Raw genomic sequence first — 21178 nt, forward strand, 5'->3', positions numbered from 1 at the left:
ATGGTTTATCCAGCCAGGGCTTCTGTATCGCTGTGTGAGGACATGGCCAAAGGACTGGTGGAAAGTTACTTGGACAAATGACAGAGGGAAACGGATTATAATTCGGAGTGACCAACAGTAACCCGAAGCAACAGGTAGTATACTCAGGTAGTATACTCAGGTAGTATACTCAGGTAGTATACTCAGGTAGTATACTCAGGTAGTATACTCAGGTAGTATACACCCATGGTATTGCTCATCTGTCTCTCTCTCTCCCCCCTCCCCCCTCACTCTTTCTCTCTAAATGTGGGTGAAGGCCAGCCTGCAGCGGGCCATTGTCTCCAGGTAGTATAAACTCCCAGTCAATCATTAGCTCACCTACGTATGTCAGACGTTTGTTTGCGGACCATAGAATGGGGGTAAAAAGGCTCTTATTCGAAATAAAATGGACCCTTTCTGGTATTTCATATTACTGTGGCTTGCATCCCAAATGGCACCATATTCCCTACCTAGTGCACTACGTTTGCCCGTCGCCCTATGGGCCCTGATCAAAAGTAGTGCACCACATAGGGTGCCATTTGGGATGCAAATATAGTAAATGGAAGCAATATGGGGAGTGGCAGTTGGCAGATAAGCAGAAGCTAAAGACTGTCCAATATTTGCACAGTAGCACATTGTTCTGTGCAGTATTAAAACCATCACTGATTCATTCTTTGTGTCCTTGTGAATGTGTCCTCAGCCCCTATTCCCTCTATATACAGTAGTGCACTACTTTTGACTCAAGCCGTGACAAAAGTAGTGCAGTCATGATTGTTAATGTATGACGACCTAATACAATTGTCAATAATTGAGACAAGGGGACTCGAACCACACCGCTTCTGGCTCAGAGTCTCCTTGTGACATCAGATACATTCAGTGGGAGGACCAATCGGATGCCAAATAAAAATATATTTTTTTAAATGGCAGATATAAAAATACTGACTTCATCCTCTGTGAATCTTTGGCCCCTCAGCTAGTTAGTCCAGCGTTCTAGCACTACCATCATGCTTCCACTACCCTCAGTCAGGATAAGAATAGCACTGTTGTAACGTAAATATGTGTCACAAAAAGCAATAAGGGATCTTATGTGTTACAAGTCAATGCTACTTGTCACTTCCACTCATTATTTTTTATTTTAACTTTATTTAACTAGGCAAGTCAGTTAATTAATAACAAATTCTTATTTACAATGACAGCAAAATCAGGGAACCGTGGGTTAACTGCCTTGTTCAGGGGCAGAACCCCAGATTTTTACCTTGCCAGCTCAGGGATTCAATCCAGCAACCTTTTGGTTACTGGCCCAATGCTCTAACCACTAGTCTACCTGCTGCCCCAACTCGCTCCTTGCATCCCAAATGGCACCCTATTCCCTACATAGTGCACTGCTTTAGACCAGACCCCTATAGGCCATGGTCAAAAGTAGTGCACTGTAAAGGAAATAGGGGGCTATTTGGGACGCACTCACAGTCTGCTTCCACGGGAGTGATTTCCTTGTGTGGAAGGAGTGGTCACGACCCTGAGCTAGGGAGAGTTTATAATGGTTTACACAGTGGTTTTATGAGGTGAAGGTCTCTGTGTGGATGTGTTATTGTCACGTAGGCTGTGTCTCAGATGGCACCCTACAGATGTAGGATCTTAATTTGATCACCCTGTTGCAGGAGAACCTTCCTGCAAAGCAGGACATTTAAAACTTATAGTGTATTTGAGGTTTAGAAAGGCTTCTTAAGTTTGTAATTTCCACGCTTACATTTTTTCTTACGAAAAATGTATAAACTCCTACAAAAATGTCCATTAATTATAATCCACATAATAATTAAAATGTCCTGTTACTTTCCTGCTGTAGTAAACTGGCTCCAATTAAAATTCTACATCTGTGTTCCCAATATAGTGCATTACTTTTAACCAGGGCTTCGGTCAGACTTGAGCTGACGAAACCGGTCCGATCAAGTCTGGGCCTGTGTGTCTAACAAGTGTTTACTCTTTCACAACCCCTCTCACCCTCTCTCCCCCTCCACTCCTCCTTCAGACCTCAAGATATTCCCAACTTCCCACACATTCAGGCTCTTGTGGGTTCTGGCAAGGGGTCGGGATAAGGGGACCTGGGGGACAAGCCGGTTGACGACGCCCTTGACTGGTTCTTGTGTACAGCAGCTTGAGAACATGTCACCCTCCCTTCGTTCCCTCTTTTCCCCCATCTCTCTCCCCCTCTTCCTCTCTCTCCTCTCACTGTCCCTTCAGCTCCTTTTACTCCACTTCAGTCCCCAACTCTCTCTCCCGACCTCTTCTATCCTTGACGGTTCCTTTGTGGCATTGGAACAAATAGAACAGAAAACACAGATTACAAAACCATCAAACCATGTAGGATCCTCCGAGCCACCTGACCACAAATACATGTTGATTATACCAACCAACCAACCAACCAACCAACCAACCAACCAGTAAACCAAATAACTATTTACTAGAACAATGAACAAATTCATTGAACTATGTCCTAGAACTACGAGATCCAATACCAATATCATACATGTGTTTTCTCTCCTGTCGCTTATTGACAACATAGGTCAAATCCCCTAGACCAGGTATTCCCAAACTGGGGTATGCGCAATGCCGTCAGGGGTACGCCAAATAAAAATGTGATTTTTTTTCTCTTCACATTTTCAAAAAGTCCATTTATATTTTCCAACGGGGCCATACATTTGGGCGAGTTTTTTTTTCCGTTTCTCGCCTGAGTAGCCTCATTTCACTGCCAAAAATCAAATTAAAACATGTCGTGTTCAGCGAAATAAAAACACAATGTCAAATACAGGTAGCCTAGTCAAATAATTAACATCCAATCACATTAACCGTTACTCTCTCGTGGGAATTCCACTATGTAGCTGCTGCTCATGTTGGTATCTGTACTGATGGTGCAAATGCCATGACAGGGAGACATAGTGGAGTGGTAACGTGCGTGCAAGCAGTTGCTCCCGACACCACTTGGGTGCACTGCAGCATCCACCAAGAGGCTCTTGCTGCCAAGGGAATGCCTGACAGCTTGAAAGATGTTTTGGTTAACTTTGTTAAAGCAAGGCCCCTGAACTCTCGTGTATGTTCTGCACTATGTAATGATATGGGTAGCGACCATGTAACGCTTTTACAACATACAGTAGTGCGCTGGTTATCAAGGGGCAAAGTATTGACACGTTTAAAAAAAATTGAGAGACGAGCTTAAAGTTTTCTTTACTGACCATAATTTTCACTTGTCTGACCGCTTGCATGATGACAAGTTTCTCACACGACTGGCCTATCTGGGTGATGTTTTTTCTCGCCTGAATGATCTGAATCTGGGATTACAGGGACTCTTCGCAACTATATTCAATGTGTGGGACAAAATTGAGGCTCTTCTCTGTCTGCATTAACAAGGACAACACACAGGTCTTCCATCATTGTATGATTATTTGTGTACAAATGAACTCAAGCTTACGGACAATATCAAATGTGATATAGCAAAGCACCTGAGTGAGTTGGGTGCGCAATTACACAGGTACTTACCCAAAACAGATGACACAAACAACTGGATTCGTTATCCCTTTCATGCCCTGCCTCCAGTCCACTTACCGATATCTGAACAAGAGAGCCTCATTGAAATTGCAACAAGCGGTTCTGTGAAAATTGAATTTAATCAGAAGCCACTGTCATATTTCTGGATTGCTCTATACTCTATATTAAGGATCCTGCCTTGGAAAATCGCGCTGTTAAGACACTGATGCCCTTTGCAACCACGTACCTATGTGAGAGTGGATTCTCGGCCATCCCTAGCATGAAAAATATATACAGGCACAGACTGTGTGTGAAAAATGATTTAAGACTGAGACTCTCTCCAATACAACCCAACATTGCAGTCATGTGCATTCATTCAAGCACACCCTTCTCATTAACCTGTGGTGAGTTATTCACCATTTTCGATGAACAAATAAGGTTTTATATGTAAGATGGTTAAATAAAGAGCAAAATTATTGATTATTATTATTTGTGCCCTGGTCCTATAAGAGCTCTTTGTCACTTCCCACCAGCCGGGTTGTGACAAAAACTCACACTCATTCTTATGTATAATAAATGTATTGTTTAGTGTGTGTGTGTGACAGGCTTACAATGATGGCAAAAAAAACATAATTTGAGAGTGTGCGCTGACCCTGGTGCTAGAGGGGGTACGCAGTTGGAGGTTGAATGATTGAAGGGGTACGGGACAATAAAAAGTTTGGGAACCACTGCCCTAGAGAAGATGGAAAGTAGGAGGAAAGGAAGGAAGCAGAAGGAGAAAAAGTTGAAAGGACGATCTATATAAAGGCAAGGAAAGATAAAAAATGAGGGATCAAGAAACAGAAAAGATGAAATTATGTTTTTTTAAAAAAGAGAAAAGTCAAAAGAACAAGGATTGGTAGCAATCTTCTCCCTTTGTGTCTGCCATTTTGATCAATGATATTTGATATGTGCAGCTAACTACATAGCTCAGTTATTATATGTTGTGTGTGTGTGTAGTAGTTGGTGGTTGGTTGTGACCAGTTGAAACCAGTTCTGTTCTGCTCCTTTATGTCCGTCTGTGTTCTCGTCTGCTTCGAAGGGTCAATGGGGGAGTCTGTGTACTGTGAGGGGAGTGGGAGTAGGGGGGATGTTTTTGGGAAAGGGGGGGGGGGGTTTGGGGCAAGGGGTTCAGTAGACCTGCTAAATGATGGGTTTTGCTCTGTTCCTTCATGTCTCTATCCACTGGGCACAGACATTGTTTAAAAAGTCTAGTTTTGATTTAATTGAACGTGAAATCAACAAACAATTTCACCATGTCATTGGATTTAGGTGAAAAGTTGGGTGAAGAAAATACAACATTTCCTTTCGTTGATGACTTTTTGAAAACCGCCCCCCCCCCCCAAATTTTTTGTTGTTGAAATTAAGTGGAAACAACATTAATTCAATCAGTTTTTGCCCAGTGGGTGTCTACTTCCTAGGGCCAGTGGGAGAGTCAGCGTCCTGTGGAGGGAGTGGGAAGGGGAATGGGGGGAGGTTTTTGGGAAAGTAGGGGTTCAATGCGAAATAATGAGTTCACAGCAAGAAGTCTCGTCTTCACAATCCACTTACCACACTGGCTAATGCCTAATTGTTTATCTGTTTCTCTCTCACTCTCTCTCATTCTGTTTGTGTGTGAGTCGCATGAGAAGTGGCAGTCAAAGAATGCCCCTTTCCTTCCATCTCGTTCTTTTCCACTCTGTACCCCCTTCCCTCTCTGTTTTTCCATTTCCTTCCATCACTTCCTCCCCCACATTGTCGTGCATCTTATTCTATAATCCAGCTACCTGACATAGGATTTATGTCTTCAGGAAGAGAGGGCTACCTGCAGCCTCAGCCACCCAAATCAAATCTAATTTTATTGGTCACATCCACATGGTTAGCAGATGTTAATGCGAGTGTAGCGAAATGCATGTGCTTCTAGTTCTGACAGTGCAGTAATATCTAACAAGTAATCTAACAAATGAACAACGACTACCTTATACACACAAGTGTAAAGGGATGAATAAGAACATGTACATAAAAATAGATGCATAGGCAAGATGCAGTAGATGGTATAGAATACTGTATATACCTATGAGATGAGTCATGTAGGATATGTAAACATTATTAAAAAGTGGCGTTATTTAAAGTGACTAGATACCTTTATTAAATCCATGTATTAAAGTGGCCAGAGATTTGAGTCTGTATATTGGCAGCAGCCTCTATGTTAGTGATTGCTATTTAACAGTCTGATGGCCTTGAGATAGAAGCTGTTTTTCTGTCTCTCGGTCCCAGCTTTGATGCACCTGTACTGACCTCGCCTTCTGGATGATAGCGGGGTGAACAGGCGGTGGCTCGGGTGGTTGTTGTCCTTGAGGATCTTTTTGGCATTCCTGTGACATCGGATGCTGTAGGTGTCCTGGAGGGCAGGTAGTTTCCCCCCCGGTGATGCGTTGTGCAGACCGCACTACCCTCTGAAGAGCCTTGCCGTTGAGGGCGGTGCAGTTTCCGTACCAGGCGGTGATACAGCCTGACAGGATGCTCTCGATTGCGCATCTGTAAAAGTTTGTGAGTGTTTTAGGTGACAAGCCAAATTTCTTCAGCCTCCTGAGATTGAAGAGGCGCTGTTGCGCCTTCATCACCACACTGTCTGTGTGGGTGGACCATTTCAGTTTGTCTGTGATGTGTACGCCGAGGAACTTAAAACTTTCCACCTTCTCCACTACTGTCCCGTTGATGTGGATAGGTGGGTGCTCCCTCTGCTGTTTCCTGAAGTCCAAGATCATCTACCTTGTTTTATAGACGTTGAGTGAGAGGTTATTTTCCTGACACCACACTCTGAGGGCCATCAACTCCTCCCTGTAGGCCGTCTCATTGTTGTTGGTAATCAAGCCTACCACTGTAGTGTCGTCTGCAAACTTGATGATTGAGTTGGAGGCGTGCATGGCCACGCAGTCATGGGTGAACAGGGAGTATAAGAGAGGGCTGAGAATGCACCCTTGTGGGGCCCCAGTGTTGAGGATCAGCGGGGTGGAGATGTTGTTTCCTACCTTCAACACCTTTGGGCGACTCGTCAGGAAGTCCAGGACCCAGTTGCACAGGGCGGTGTCGAGACCCAGGGATTCGAGCTTAATGACGGGTTTGGAGGGTACTATGGTGTTAAATGCTGAGCTGTAGTCAATGAACAGCATTCTTACATAAGTATTCCTCTTGTCCAGATGGGTTAGGGCAGTGTGCAGTGTGATGGCGATTGCGTCGTCTGTGTACCTATTGGGGAGGTAAGCAAATTGGAGTGGGTCTAGGGTATCAGGTAGGGTGGCCATCTTGAAGCATGTGAGGACAGCAGACTGGGATAGGTATTGATTGAATATGTCCGTAAACACACCAGCCAGCTGGTCTGCGCATGCTCTGACGACGCGGCTAGGGATGCCGTCTGGGCCGGCAGCCTTGCGAGGGTGAACACGTTTAAATGTTTTACTTACGTTGTCCATGGAGAAGGAGAGCCCACAGGCTTTGGTAGCGGGCCGTGTCAGTGGCACTGTATTGTCCTCAAAGCGATCAAAGAAGTTATTTAATTTGTCTGGGAGCAAGACGTTGATGTCCACGACAGGGCTGGTTTTCTTTTTGTAATCCGTGATTGACTGTAGATCCTGCCACATACGTCTGTTTGAGCCGTTGAATTGAGACTATACATTGTCTCTATACTGACGCTTTGCTTGTTTGATTGCTTTGCGGAGGGAATAACTACACTGTTTGTATTCGGTCATTTTTCCAGTCACCTTGCAATGATTAATAGCGGTGGTTCGCGCTTTCAGTTTTGCGAGAATGCTGCCCTCAATCCACGGTTTCTGGTTAGGGGAGGTTTTAATAGTCACAGTGGGTACAACATCACCGATGCACTTGCTAATAAACTCGCTCACCAAGTCAGCGTATACGTCAATGTTATTGTCTGAGGTTACCCGGAACATATGATCGAAGCTTTCTTGAAGCGTGGAATCCGATTGGTCAGACCAGCGTTGAATAGAACTGAGCACGGGCGTTTCCTGTTTTAGTTTCTGCCTATAGGATGGGAGCAACAAAATTGAGTCATGGTCAGATTTGCCAAAGGGAGGGCAGGGGAGCGCTTTGTATGCATTGGGGAAGTTAGAGTAGCAATGATCCAGAATGCTAACAGCTCTTGTCGTGCATTCGATATACTGATAATATTTGGGAAGCCTTGTTCTCAGATTAGCTTTGTTAAAATCCCCAGCTACAATAAATGCAGCCTCAGCATATATGGTTTCCAGTTTACATAGAGTCCAGTGACGCTCTTTCAGGGACGTTGAGGTATCTGCTTGGGGGGAGGATATATATACGGCTGTGACTATAATCAAAGAGAATTCTCTTGGGAGATAATGCGGTCGGCATTTGATTGTAAGGAATTCTAGGTCAGGTGAACAAAAGGACTTGAGTTCCTGTATGTTTTTATGATTACACCATGAGTTGTCAATCATAAGGCATACCCCCCTTACCAGAGAGATGTTTGTTTCTGTCAGCGCGATGTGTGAAGAAACCGGGTGGCTGTACCGACTCTGACAAAGTATCCCGAGTGAGCCATGTTTCCGTTAAACAGAGAATGTTACAATCACTGATGTCTCTCTGGAAGGCAACTCGTGCCCTAATTTCGTTCATCTTGTTGTCTAGAGATTGGACAATGGTGAGTAATATGCTCGGAAGTGGTGGATGGTGTGCTCGCCTTCTAAGTCTGACCATGAGGCCTCTCTGTCTGCCTCTCCTGCGGCGACCTCGTTGTTTTGGGTCGGCCTCTGGGATTAGATCCCATATCCAGGGTGGAGGTCCGGACAAAGGATCCGCTTTGGGAAAGTCGTATTCCTGATCGTAATGTTGGTAAGTTGACGTTGCTTTTATATCCAATAGTTCTTCCCGGCTGTATGTAATAACACTTGAGATTTTCTGGGGGAACAATGTAAGAAATAATACATTTAAAAAAAAAAATTACTGCATAGTTTCCTAAGGACCTGAAGCGAGGTGACCATCTCTGTCGGTGCCAGGAGTGTTTCGCTGTGTTCCAGTTCCATACCACATACAATGGACATACAGTATATCCCATCTGTTCACCTAGTAAGTGGACATTGGAACGTAGCCTTGCTCACAGGCTTTTCCAGGGGTCGTTTTGGGTTTCAGCGCGCCTAGTGAGCCCATCTCTCTCTTGGGTTACAGCTGAAGTACAGTTGAAGTCGGAAGTTTACATACACTTAGGTTGGAGTCATTAAAATTCGTTTTTCAACCACTCCACAAATATCTTGTTAACTAAATATAGTTTTGGCAAGTCGGTTAGGACATCTACTTTGTGCATGATACAAGTAATTTTTCCAACAATTGTTTACAAGAATATTATTTCACTTATAATTCATTGTATCACAATTCCAGTCGGTCAGAAGTTTACATATACTAACTTGACTGTGTCTTTAAAAAGCTTGGAAAATTCCAGAAAATGATGTCACGGCTTTAGAAGCTTCTGATAGGCTAATTGACATCATTTGAGTCAATTGGAGGTGTGCCTGTGGATTTATTTCAAGGCTTACCTTCAATCTCAGTGCCTCTTTGCTTGACATAATGGGAAAATCAAAAGAAATCAGCTAAGATCTCAGGAAATAAATTGTAGACCTTCACAAGTCTGGTTCATACTTGGGAGCAATTTCCAAATGCCAAAAAGGTACCACGTTCATCTGTATAAACAATAGTACGCAAGAATAAACACCATGGGACCACGCAGCCGCCATACCTGTCACACCCTGACCTTAGTTATCTTTGTTTTCTTTATTATTTTGGTTAGGTCACGGTGTCTCCAGTGAGCTATTCTAGCCCGGTGCGCTCTATTGGGCATCCAGCCAGGAAGGAGGGTGCCGGCTCAGCGCTCCTGGTCTCCAGTATACCTCCTTGGACCAGGATATCCTGCGCCGGTTCTGTGTACTGTGTCTCCGGTGAGTCTGCACAGCCCAGTGCTTCTTGTGCCAGCGCCCTGCAAATGCAGGGCGAGAATAAACATCCAGCCAGGACGGGTTGTGTCAGCTCTACACTCCAGACCTCCAGTACGTCCTGTGCCTGCTCCCCGCACTTGCCTTGAGGTGCGTGTCACCAGCCCGGTACCACCAGTGCCGGCACCACGCACCAGGCCTCCAGTGTGCCTCCAGGGTCTGGAACCTCCAACGACGTGCCACAGTCCGGAACCTCCAATGACAGGCCACAGTCCAAAACCTCCAGTGCCGAACCCCAGTCCGGAGTCTCCAGCGACGATCCCCAGCCCGGGGCCTCCAGCGACGGTCCCCAGCCCGGGGCCTCCAGCGACGGTCCCCAGCCCGGGGTCTCCAGCGACGGTCCCCAGTCCGGGTTCTCCAGCGACGGTCCCCAGTCCAGAACCCCTGGCAATGATCCACGGGTCAGTGCTACAAGGGTGGAGGGCTCAGTGTAAAGAAGGGGGGCGGCGTCCAGAACCAGTGCCGCCACCGAAGTTAGATGCCTACCCAGACCCTCCCATATAGGTTTAGGTTTGCGGCCGGGAGTCCGCACCTTTGGGGGGGAGGGGGGGACTGTTTCGCCCTGACCTTAGTTATCTTTGTTTTCTTTATTATTTTGGTTAGGTCAGTGTGTGACGAGGGTGGTTTGTTTCATTTTTGTGTTTATATGTCTGTGGTTGCCTAGATTGTTTCTCAATCAGAGGCAGCTGTTTATCGTTGTCTCTGATTGGGGACCATATTTAGGTAGCCATATTCCTGAGTAGTTTGTGGGTTCTTGGTCTATGTTTAGTTGCACGTCTGCACTACGCATATTAGCTTCACGGTTCGTTTTGTTGTTTTGTATAGTTTGTTCAGTGTTCTTTCTTTAATTAAAGAAGTATGTACACTTACCACGCTGCGCCTTTGTCTCCTCCATATGACGATCGTGACAATACCGCTCAGGAAGAAGACACGTTCGGTCTCCTAGAGATGAACGCACTTTGGTGCAAAAAGTAAATCCCAGAACAACAGCAAAGGACCTTGTAAAGATGCTGGAGGAAACAGGAACAAAAGTATCTATATCCACAGTAAAAACGAGTCCTATATCGACATAACCTGAAAGGCCGCTCAGCAAGGAAGAAGCCACTGCTCCAAAACCTGAAAAACATGAAAAAGCCAGACTACGGGTTGCAACTGCACATGGGGACAAAGATCGTACTTTTTGGAGAAATGTCCTCTGGTCTGATGAAACAAAAATAGAACTGTTTGACCATAATGACCATCGTTATGTTTGGAGGAAAAAGGGGGAGACTTGCAAGCCGAAGAACACCATCCCAACCGTGAAGCACGGGGGTGGCAGCATCATGTTGTGGGGGTGCTTTGCTGCAGGAGGGACTGTTGCACTTCACAAAATAGAATTCATCATGAGGACGGAAAATTATGTGGATATATTGAAGCAACATCTCAAGACATCAGTCAGGAAGTTAAAGCTTGGTCGCAAATGGGTCTTCCAAATGGACAATAACCCCCAAGCATACTTCCAAAGTTGTGGCAAAATGGCTTAAGGACAACAAAGTCAAGGTATTGGAGTGGCCATCACAAAGCCCTGACCTCAATCCTATAGAAAATGTGTGGGCAGAACTGAAAAAGCTTGTGCGAGCAAGGAGGCCTACAAACCTGACTCAGTTACACCAGCTCTGTCAGGAAGAATGGGCCAAAATTCACCCAACTTATTGTGGGATGCTTGTGGAAGGCTACCCTAAATGTTTGACCCAAGTTAAACTATTTAAAGGCAATGCAACCAAATACTAATTGAGTGTATGCAAACTTCTGACCCACTGGGAATGTGATGAAAGAAATAAAAGCTGAAATAAATCATTCTCTCTACTATTATTCTGACATTTCACATTCTTAAAATAAAGTGGTGATCCTAGCTGACCTAAGACACTGAATTTTTACTGGGATTAAATGTCAGGAATTGTGAAAAACTGAGTTATGGTGTATGTAAGGTGTATGTAAACTTCCGACTTCAACTGTATGTGCAGTATTCCTCCCTATCAGTCTGTCATGCACACAGTGGTCTCTCACTCTCTGCTTGTTTTTGTCTTGAGAACATAATCTATATTTATCCCCTTATAGTGCTACTAAGGGTGTTTATCTGGAAAGTTATGTAACAATTACCACAAGCCACTCGATGGCAAAAAAAGATTGCTTAACCGGATCTTGCTCGATGAAAGCAACTCACTCCTGCCCCAGACAGTCAGTTTTTCCAGCTGTAGTTCTTACCGTCACCACAGGGTTCACTGTGACCTCTGACCTACCCTGACACACAATCCTGGTAGTTCTGGGTGTCTGTATCTAAGCAACCTAACGTAGCAGGCGTAAAATAAATGCCTGAGCGGCTTCTGCAAAATCCGGAAGCATCCGGATCAGACTTCAGCTCTTTTTTGCTTTTTAACAGAAAACCGGATGCTTCCAGTTTCCTCCAGCCCCGCTGAGGGTGGTGTCTAACGGAACTAATGAAAGTTCTCCCTTGCTCTCCTATCTCCTCCTCTTTCTGTCTCATCTCCCATCTTTCGCTCTACCTGCTCTCTCTGTAGCCCTCCTTCCCCTCTCAGACTGTCATCAGATAAGACCTTGTGTGACTTTGCTACTCATAGCCTCTCACACATGTACATGTCAATGTACCTCTTCAGTGTCATGGTCTACTTTCTTAATCCCTTGCCGGTGGTCAAATGGACTCACTTCATTGGCTGCTCTCTCAAGAATCTCAAGGGGGGAAGACCTCTGCTTGTTTTATGTTTGTATACACGGGGCATGATGAGGTCTGCTCTGAAGTTCACATGCATCACACACTGCAAAAATACTGTGCATTAAAATTGACAAAAAGTAATCATTTGTATGGGGGTATGGAGGCCATTGGCTCAACTTACCTCAAAGCACCTTAGCCCACACAGCTACAAGGATGCACTTTCAGGAAACCTATAAAACAAATTCATTTGACTTTGTGAAAATCCAGTTTATTATTATTTTTTGCCTAACTTACCACTTTTCCCCCATGTGATTTCTTCCTTCACAGACTCCATGAAATGATTACCTCTTCCTAAATATTTGGTCATTATTAATTTTGTGTATGGTTTCCTAGAAACAAGGGGTGGCTCAACATACCCCACTCTCCCTTACAGTTTTGGTGCTTTATCAAGGAATCCTTCTTATAGTTCATTTGTTGTTGTTTTCCATGATGTAACTCTGGGTTAAATTGGGTTAATATTTTGGTACTGGAGGAGAACCGTTCAGTTGTCTGCCTTCTTCCTGAACTGTTGGCCAGTATTGAATTACCAATACCCAGATCACGAAAACATCATGACAAAAAGATTTAATAAAAAATAATATGGTTTATTGCTTATTTTTACTATTCTGACTTATCGGATTAAACTAAAGAAGATACAAAAAAAAGATAATGTGAAAGAAATGTTTGCTAAAAGGAAATAAAGAATGGAAAATAACTTAACCAACTCGGAGGAACCCGCCGATGACGTACTGTATGAGGTTTCCATGGAAAGTCTCGATGCAGAAGTTCCCTCTCTCATTGTTGTCAATAATTCATATAAAAGTCAAACAATTTAATAATTGAACAAACTGGCAGTGGGCAGCCCACATGAAACGACGCAAGAGGTACACGACTATGACAAGAGTTTTGAATTATTTAAGAATTACAATTGACTATGATTCATATGGCATATTGTGTGGCTTGATTTGAACACGGTATCAAAAGCAGACCATACGCTTTATTCCCAAAAGGGAAGGTTCCTGGCATATAGGCAGGCAGTTGTGTGAAGCTGTAGCAAGTACTCTAGTCCAGGTATGTCATCTGGAACAGGCTGTGGCATGTTTGAGAGTCTGAGAGTCCCGCTGGCGTCACCCTGAAAAGAGAAAAACACAAGGGGAAAAGAAAACATCATACACGCATTCAAAAATCACTTTTTGAAAAGGCTACCTCAGATTCTTGTGATGTAGGGAGAGCTATTATTCATATATCGTAACCATGGTTAACGCTTGATCTTTTATGCATTACTGACCAAATACAGTAATTCCCCATGAGTTATTGTAAAGGAATCATGAGTCGACAATAGGAAGCGTGCCGTGTGAATAAAGGCACACAGCGTGATCACGTACAGGACCTGTGTGTGTGAACCTCTTCCTGTACGTTCAACCAGGAGCTAAATCTCAGCATGATCTTCGAACAACCACCCATATGATTTAATAATTGTACCCTGAATTTCACTAAGCTGGCCTTTATGTTTAAGAAACTTTCTTTACAACTTCAATCTATTAGGCTTATATCTTATTATGCTTCGTGTCTGGTCATCAGATTGTACTCTGGTAATAACACCTTGTTAGTGGCATGTGTGTGGTTTGTTTTCATATACAGTGCCTTGCGAAAGTATTCGGCCCCCTTGAACTTTGCGACCTTTTGCCACATTTCAGGCTTCAAACATAAAGGTATAAAACTGTATTTTTTTTGTGAAGAATCAACAACAAGTGGGACACAATCATGAAGTGGAACGACATTTATTGGATATTTCAAACTTTTTTAACAAATCAAAAACTGAAAAATTGGGCGTGCAAAATTATTCAGCCCCTTTACTTTCAGTGCAGCAAACTCTCTCCAGAAGTTCAGTGAGGATCTCTGAATGATCCAATGTTGACCTAAATGACTAATGATGATAAATACAATCCACCTGTGTGTAATCAAGTCTCCGTATAAATGCACCTGCACTGTGATAGTCTCAGAGGTCCGTTAAAAGTGCAGAGAGCATCATGAAGAACAAGGAACACACCAGGCAGGTCCGAGATACTGTTGTGAAGAAGTTTAAAGCCGGATTTGGATACAAAAAGATTTCCCAAGCTTTAAACATCCCAAGGAGCACTGTGCAAGCGATAATATTGAAATGGAAGGAGTATCAGACCACTGCAAATCTACCAAGACCTGGCCGTCCCTCTAAACTTTCAGCTCATACAAGGAGAAGACTGATCAGAGATGCAGCCAAGAGGCCCATGGAAAAGAACTGGAAAGAACTGAAAACTGCTGTTCACAAATGCTCTCCATCCAACCTCACTGAGCTCGAGCTGTTTTGCAAGGAGGAATGGGAAAAAATGTCAGTCTCTCGATGTGCAAAACTGATAGAGACATACCCCAAGCGACTTACAGCTGTAATCGCAGCAAAAGGTGTCGCTACAAAGTATTAACTTAAGGGGGCTGAATAATTTTGCACGCCCAATTTTTCAGTTTTTGATTTGTTAAAAAAGTTTGAAATATCCAATAAACGTCGTTCCACTTCATGATTGTGTCCCACTTGTTGTTGATTCTTCACAAAAAAATACAGTTTTATATCTTTATGTTTGAAGCCTGAAATGTGGCAAAAGGTCGCAAAGTTCAAGGGGGCCGAATACTTTCGCAAGGCACTGTAACAAGTCAGTCAACCATAGAATTAGAACGTTGTCTAATGAATCAATCGTCAACTTTATTCGAATTTATATTGAGTCAACGTTGATTCGTCTGTTTACATCTCAGCACCCAGATCCAAACCTTGCATGCTGGTTGACATTGTGTTCTAACGTCTGTCGCGAGAGTCAAATCTCCTTATACGGTAGTCCTCAGACGCAGCCTACACAGCCGTTGGCCACCTGGATGACACACAAACATTCAATGACACAATCACACATAAATAACGTGTGGTATTTAATTATCTGACCTGGATGCCACACAGGATGAGTTGCAAACTTGAATGTTGTGAAAATTCTGTCCAACTTCCAGCGCGCTTTAAGTTACAGTTTTAACCAGTGGCTAAGTAGGCTACTGTGGCTATTTGATCCTAATGTAGGCCTACAAGAGAGGCCTTCCATTGAAAACAATGGAGAAAATGCATCCTGTAACGTTTTAACATGGACACAGCTGTTCTACCGTTCTGCCTACAGTAACAGTCAGTGTGTGGTGTTGAATGTGGGCCTTACATTCCATGAGAATGAAAACAAACACGCAGGGCTTGACATGTTTATCCACTTGTCCTTCAGACAAGGAGGTGACTAAAAATGTGTTGTTTGATGAAAGAAACCGCTTCACAAAATACATTATTATTCCCATACCATTATTACAGAGAATCAGACACATTATGCTATTGGCTATTTAGCTCATGTCTCAAAATACAACCCTGCCCCTTTAAAGACTCGTTACCCGACTCGCTTTTGAAATATGTCTAGAAATGTGCATGTTTTGTGCTCTTGTAGGAAGCAATGACTCCCCTGTTGCTGGCTACAAATGATATATAACTAGGCAAATAACTCACTAACTAGCAAAGGATATTAACAAAAATGGGCACACGTCTACAGGCAGCTCTCGCTTTGATCTCAAAACAAGCTCATCGGCTCACGATCGCTCATGCTGTAAACAGTCCAGTTCAAAGTAAATGGTACAGATTCATATATGGAAATGGTCTTGTTGCATATAGGCCTACTGCAGCTCTGTTTATGCCGCACCAGTCTGTGTTGAGTACGCACTGAGCCGTGCGTGTCAATGCAACAGAACCCTACTCTAATGCGTTCTGCCTACAACAAAATAGTTTGTTTTGTTTAGGCATGTTGCATTGTGTTAAATTTGAGGTAAGCTACAGTGATGTACCTATGATGAAAATTACAGGCCTCTCTCATCTTTTTAAGTGGGAGAACTTGCACAATTGGTGGCTGACTAAATACTTTTTTGCCCCACTGTATATGATCACACTGGTAATAGATCCGTTGTATTACTTGTGAGGCACAGGCGAGTGAGCATACATGTAAATAATTAGCTTTTTAATTGTATTAAACTGGGCTGAAGGTGCCTGCATCTGATGGCCAGTCTCAGCGGGGGGAGAGAGCAGCAGATGGAGTGTCCGCCTCAATGTCCCTCTGCCAAATAGCTGCCTGGACTATCCGCATTGACCATTATTGCACTAACTTTTGTGACTCATCACATACGCTGCTGCCACTGTTTATTGTCTATCCTGTTGCCTAGACACTTTATTCCTAGTTATATGTACATATCTACCTCAATTACCTGGTATCCCTGCACATGGCCTCGGTACTGGTACCCCGTGTAGAGTCGTGGGCAAAGGTTTTGAGAGTGACACAAATATTAATTTTCACAAAGTCTGCTGCCTCAGTTTGTATGATGGCAATTTGCATATACTCCAGAATGTTATGAAGAGTGATCAGATGAATTGTAATTCATTGCAAAGTTCTCTCGTTAACACAGGTGTGAGTGTTGACGAGGACACAACGCTTCAAAAGGAGGGTGGTGCTTGGAATCAATGTTCTTCCTCTGTCAATCATGATTATCTGCAAGGAAACACGTGCAGTCATCATTGCTTTGCACAAAAAGGGCTTCACAGGCAAGGATATTGCTGCCAGTAAGATTGCACCTAAATCAACCAATTATCAGATCATCAAGAACTTCAAGGAGAGCGGTTCAATTGTTTGCTAAGAAGGCTTCAGGGCGCCCAAGAAAGTCCAGCAAGCGCCAAGAACATCTCTTAAAGTTGATTCAGCTGTGGGATCGGGGCACCACCAGTACAGAGCTTGCTCAGGAATGGCAGCATGCAGGTGTGAGTGCATCTGCACGCACAATGAGGCGAAGACTTTTGGAGGACACCCTGGTGTCAAGAAGGGCAGCAAAGAAGCCACTTCTCTCCAGGAACAACATCAGGGACAGACTGATATTCTGCAAAAGGTACAGGGATTGGACTGCTGAGGACTGGGGTAAAGTCATTGTCTCTGATGAATCCCCTTTCCGATTGTTTGGGGCATCCGGAAAAAAAGCTTGTCCGGACAAGACAAGGTGAGCGCTACCATCAGTCCTGTGTCATGCCAACAGTAAAGCATCCTGAGACCATTAATGTGTGGGGTTGCTTCTCAGCCAAGGGAGTGGGCTCACTCACAATTTTGCCTAAGAACACAGTCATGAATAAAGAATGGTACCAACACATCCTCCGAGAGCAACTTCTCCCAACCATCCAGGAACATGGTGACGAACAATGCCTTTTCCAGCATGAGGGAGCACCTTGCCATAAGGCAAAAGTAATAACTAAGTGGCTCGGGAAACAAAACATCAATATTTTGGGTCTATGGCCAGGAAACTCCCCAGACCTTAATCCCATTGAGAACTTGCGGTCAATCCTCAAGAGGAGGGTGGCCAAACAAAACCCCACAAATTCTGACAAACTCCAAGCATTGATTATGCAAGAATGGGCTGCCATCAGTCAGGATGTGGCCCAGAAGATAATTGACAGCATGCCAGGGCGGATTGCAGAGGTCTTGAAAAAGAAGGGCCAACACTGCAAATATTGACTCTTTGCATCAACTTCATGTAATTGTCAATAAAAGCCTTTGACACTTATGAAATGCTTGTAATTATACTTCAGTATTCTATAGTAACATCTGACAAAAATATAAAATATCTAAAGACACTGAGGCAGCAGACTTTGTGGAAATTTGTGTCATTCTTTTGGTCACGACTGTATCTAGCCATGTTATCGTCCCTCATTGCATTTATTATTACTTTTTTATTAATTCTCTATTTCTTTCTCTGTCATTACGCCTTTCACTGTTAGTCATCACCTGCTGTTTACGAAGCATGTGACAAATAAAATGTGTTTGATTTGTTGTATTTCCTTACCAAACTGGTGCCAGTTTAGCCTGGGTACCAGTCTTTTAAGCTAACATTCCAGTTATTGTAGCCTACTCCGTGTCGAGTACAGGTACAGTGGACTGTTCGTTAAAAAAATAAACAAATTAATAAACACTGGTCCACGGACTAGTACAAATGCGGCTCTGTTCGATTTAATCTTTGAGAGATATGTTTTCGAAATCACAATGCATCCTGGGAGTGGAAGACAAATACAGTGGAGGAAGTGCAAGTGGTTCCCCAGTAATAAAAATGGTCAACCATTAAACCCTTACTTCAAGCTGCAATAATATCGTAACTGCTTCTTCCAAAATGATTGCCACCTTTGATAAAAAAAAAAAAAACTTTATAAAATAAATACTACAAATACTATACTGTATGCTAAAAAAAAACACAATTATATACTAATACAATTGCGCCGAGGTAAAAGTAGTTTTTTTTTTACAACGACTGCCCTCTTCAATTCAAACCACAGATTCTCAATGTTACATGTTTTATTTGGGTCCTCTACCAGGCAAGTTTACCACTGTTCCAGAGTTTTTAAAACTTCAATTGTTGCCCTATTTCTTTAAATATATTTTTTTGTACACCACCACTTTGCCTCTTCATTTGGAAGTTCTTTGTCTTTCCCAATGGTGATAAATAATAAAACGTTACCCAATTTTTATACCCCAGTGAAACAGGAAGCCATGAAAGTCCACAATACAGTTCCCAAAACTGAGATTAATTCAAAGTAGAATGTTAATGCAGGTTAAATGTTGTTTGATTTTACTTATAAGAATCATTAGGGGTGCCAATAATTTGACACCCATTTTTTATTTTTTTTGTCAAATAAAATGTCTTTGAGCAATTATTTTAGTATAAAATAATAATTTTGCATAGCCAATTATCCAAATGGCTGAACCTAGATGAACTCGAGTCATCTAGGAATGTCCACTTGGTGGCGACAGAGTTCCATCTTCTGGGTTGAGTCTGTCTGAACAATGACTGCTGGCGTGTCATGATCATTGTGATATTCAAGCGATACTATCATCTCCACAAATCAGACTGCATAGCTTGTTTTATCCCAACACGAAGGTGATTTGTTTTCCAAATGGAACTCTGTCGCCACCAAGTGGACATTCATAGATGACTCCAGTTCAATTGTGCAGTTCTAGCTACCTATCTAGCTAGAGCCATTTGGATATGCATCCCACATGTTTCTAATTCAGTTAACACATTGCAAGGTACCGTCCCCCTTATTTCTAGCACGGTGCTTTCTCGAAGTTGCCCTCCTAAACTTACTGCAGGCCAAACTGTAAAGATGGTGCATTTGGCTGTACAGTTCGACTAGGGGAGGGGTATTGAGTCCTGTCTTTACAAATGATAAACATTACCAAACATTGTATTTCAGAATGTAGGCCAACTCATACCATACTCAGTCACGAAGTAAACTTCAGTCTCATGCGCTTTAAATACCAACGGCTAGGCCCTGCTTAATTGGTTTGTGTGTTGTGGTGGAATCTGTGATGCCGTGAACTTTCAAGGTTCTCATTTGAAACCCTTCAACAAACAAAACAACAACGGCATAATCTTCTGTCGTATCTCATACGCATATTTATCCAAATACTACATGTAAATAGTTCCATGATTGTTGGAGAGGGTCAACAACACTGCATGCGACGAAAAAACGATGTATCCAGCCAGGAAAGATACTTTTGTAACAAGCTGATTCCTGCGCCTGATTCCAGGCACCCTGGGGTATGCAAACAAGAGATGAAAACCTGTGTGTGTGGGGGTAGGTAATTAGAGACGCTCTAATGTGGAAATGTATACATAACCACAATGAACACTTTTTAAAAATCAACAACATAGTTCAGGCAGTAGGAAGCTCTCTCGTCCATTTATATGTAGATGATACAGTCTTACTCAGCTGGCCCCTCCCCGGATTTTGTTTTAAACGCTCTACAACAAAGTTTTCTTAGTGTCCAACAAGCTTTCTCCGCCCTTAACCTTGTTCTGAACACCTCCAAAACAAAGGTCATGTGGTTTGGTAAGAAGAATGCCCCTCTCCCCACAGGTTACTACCTCTGTGGGTTTAGAGCTTGAGGTAGCCACCTCATACAAGTACTTGGGAGTATGGCTAGATGGTACACTGTCCTTCTCTGAGCACATATCAAAGCTGCAGGCTAAAGTTACATTTAGACTTGGTTTCCTCTATCGTAATCACTCCTCTTTCACCCCAGCTACCAAACTAACCCTGGTTCAGATGACCATCCTACCCATGCTAGATTACGGAAACGTGATTTATAGATCTGCAGGTAAGGGTGATCTCGGCTACTGGTTGATGCTTATTTATAAAAACCCTCTTAGGCCTCACTCTCCCCATCTGAGATATCTACTGCGGCCCTCATCCACATACAACAACCGTTCTGCCAGTCACATTCCTGGGTCGCTCGTCTTTTCAGTTCGCTGCAGCGAGCGACTGGAACGAGCTGCAACAAACACTCAAACCTGACAGTTTTATCTCAATCTCTTCATTCAAAGACTCAATCATGGACACTCTTAATGACAGTTGTGGCTGCTTTGTGTGATGTATTGTTGTCTCTAACTTCTTGCCCTTTGTGCTGTTGTCTGTCCCCAATAATGTTTGTACCCTGTTTCGTGCTGCTACCATGTTGTGTTGCTGCCATGCTGTGCTGTTGTCTTAGGTCTCTCTATATTATATTAATTTTGAATCCCAGCCCCCGTCCCAGCAGGAGGCCTTTTGCCTTTTGGTAGGTCGTCATAGTAAATAAGAATTTGTTCTTAACTGACTTGCCTAGTTAAATAAAGGTTAAAATAATAATAATTAAAACAAAAATTGAAACAGACTCAAACTGATTCCAAATAGACTTTATTTGAAAAGAGGAAATGCACAAGAAACAGTAGCAGTCATAAACCAGAG

Source organism: Oncorhynchus clarkii, chromosome 21, assembly GCF_045791955.1.
Source record: "Oncorhynchus clarkii lewisi isolate Uvic-CL-2024 chromosome 21, UVic_Ocla_1.0, whole genome shotgun sequence".
Lineage (NCBI taxonomy): Eukaryota > Metazoa > Chordata > Actinopteri > Salmoniformes > Salmonidae > Oncorhynchus > Oncorhynchus clarkii.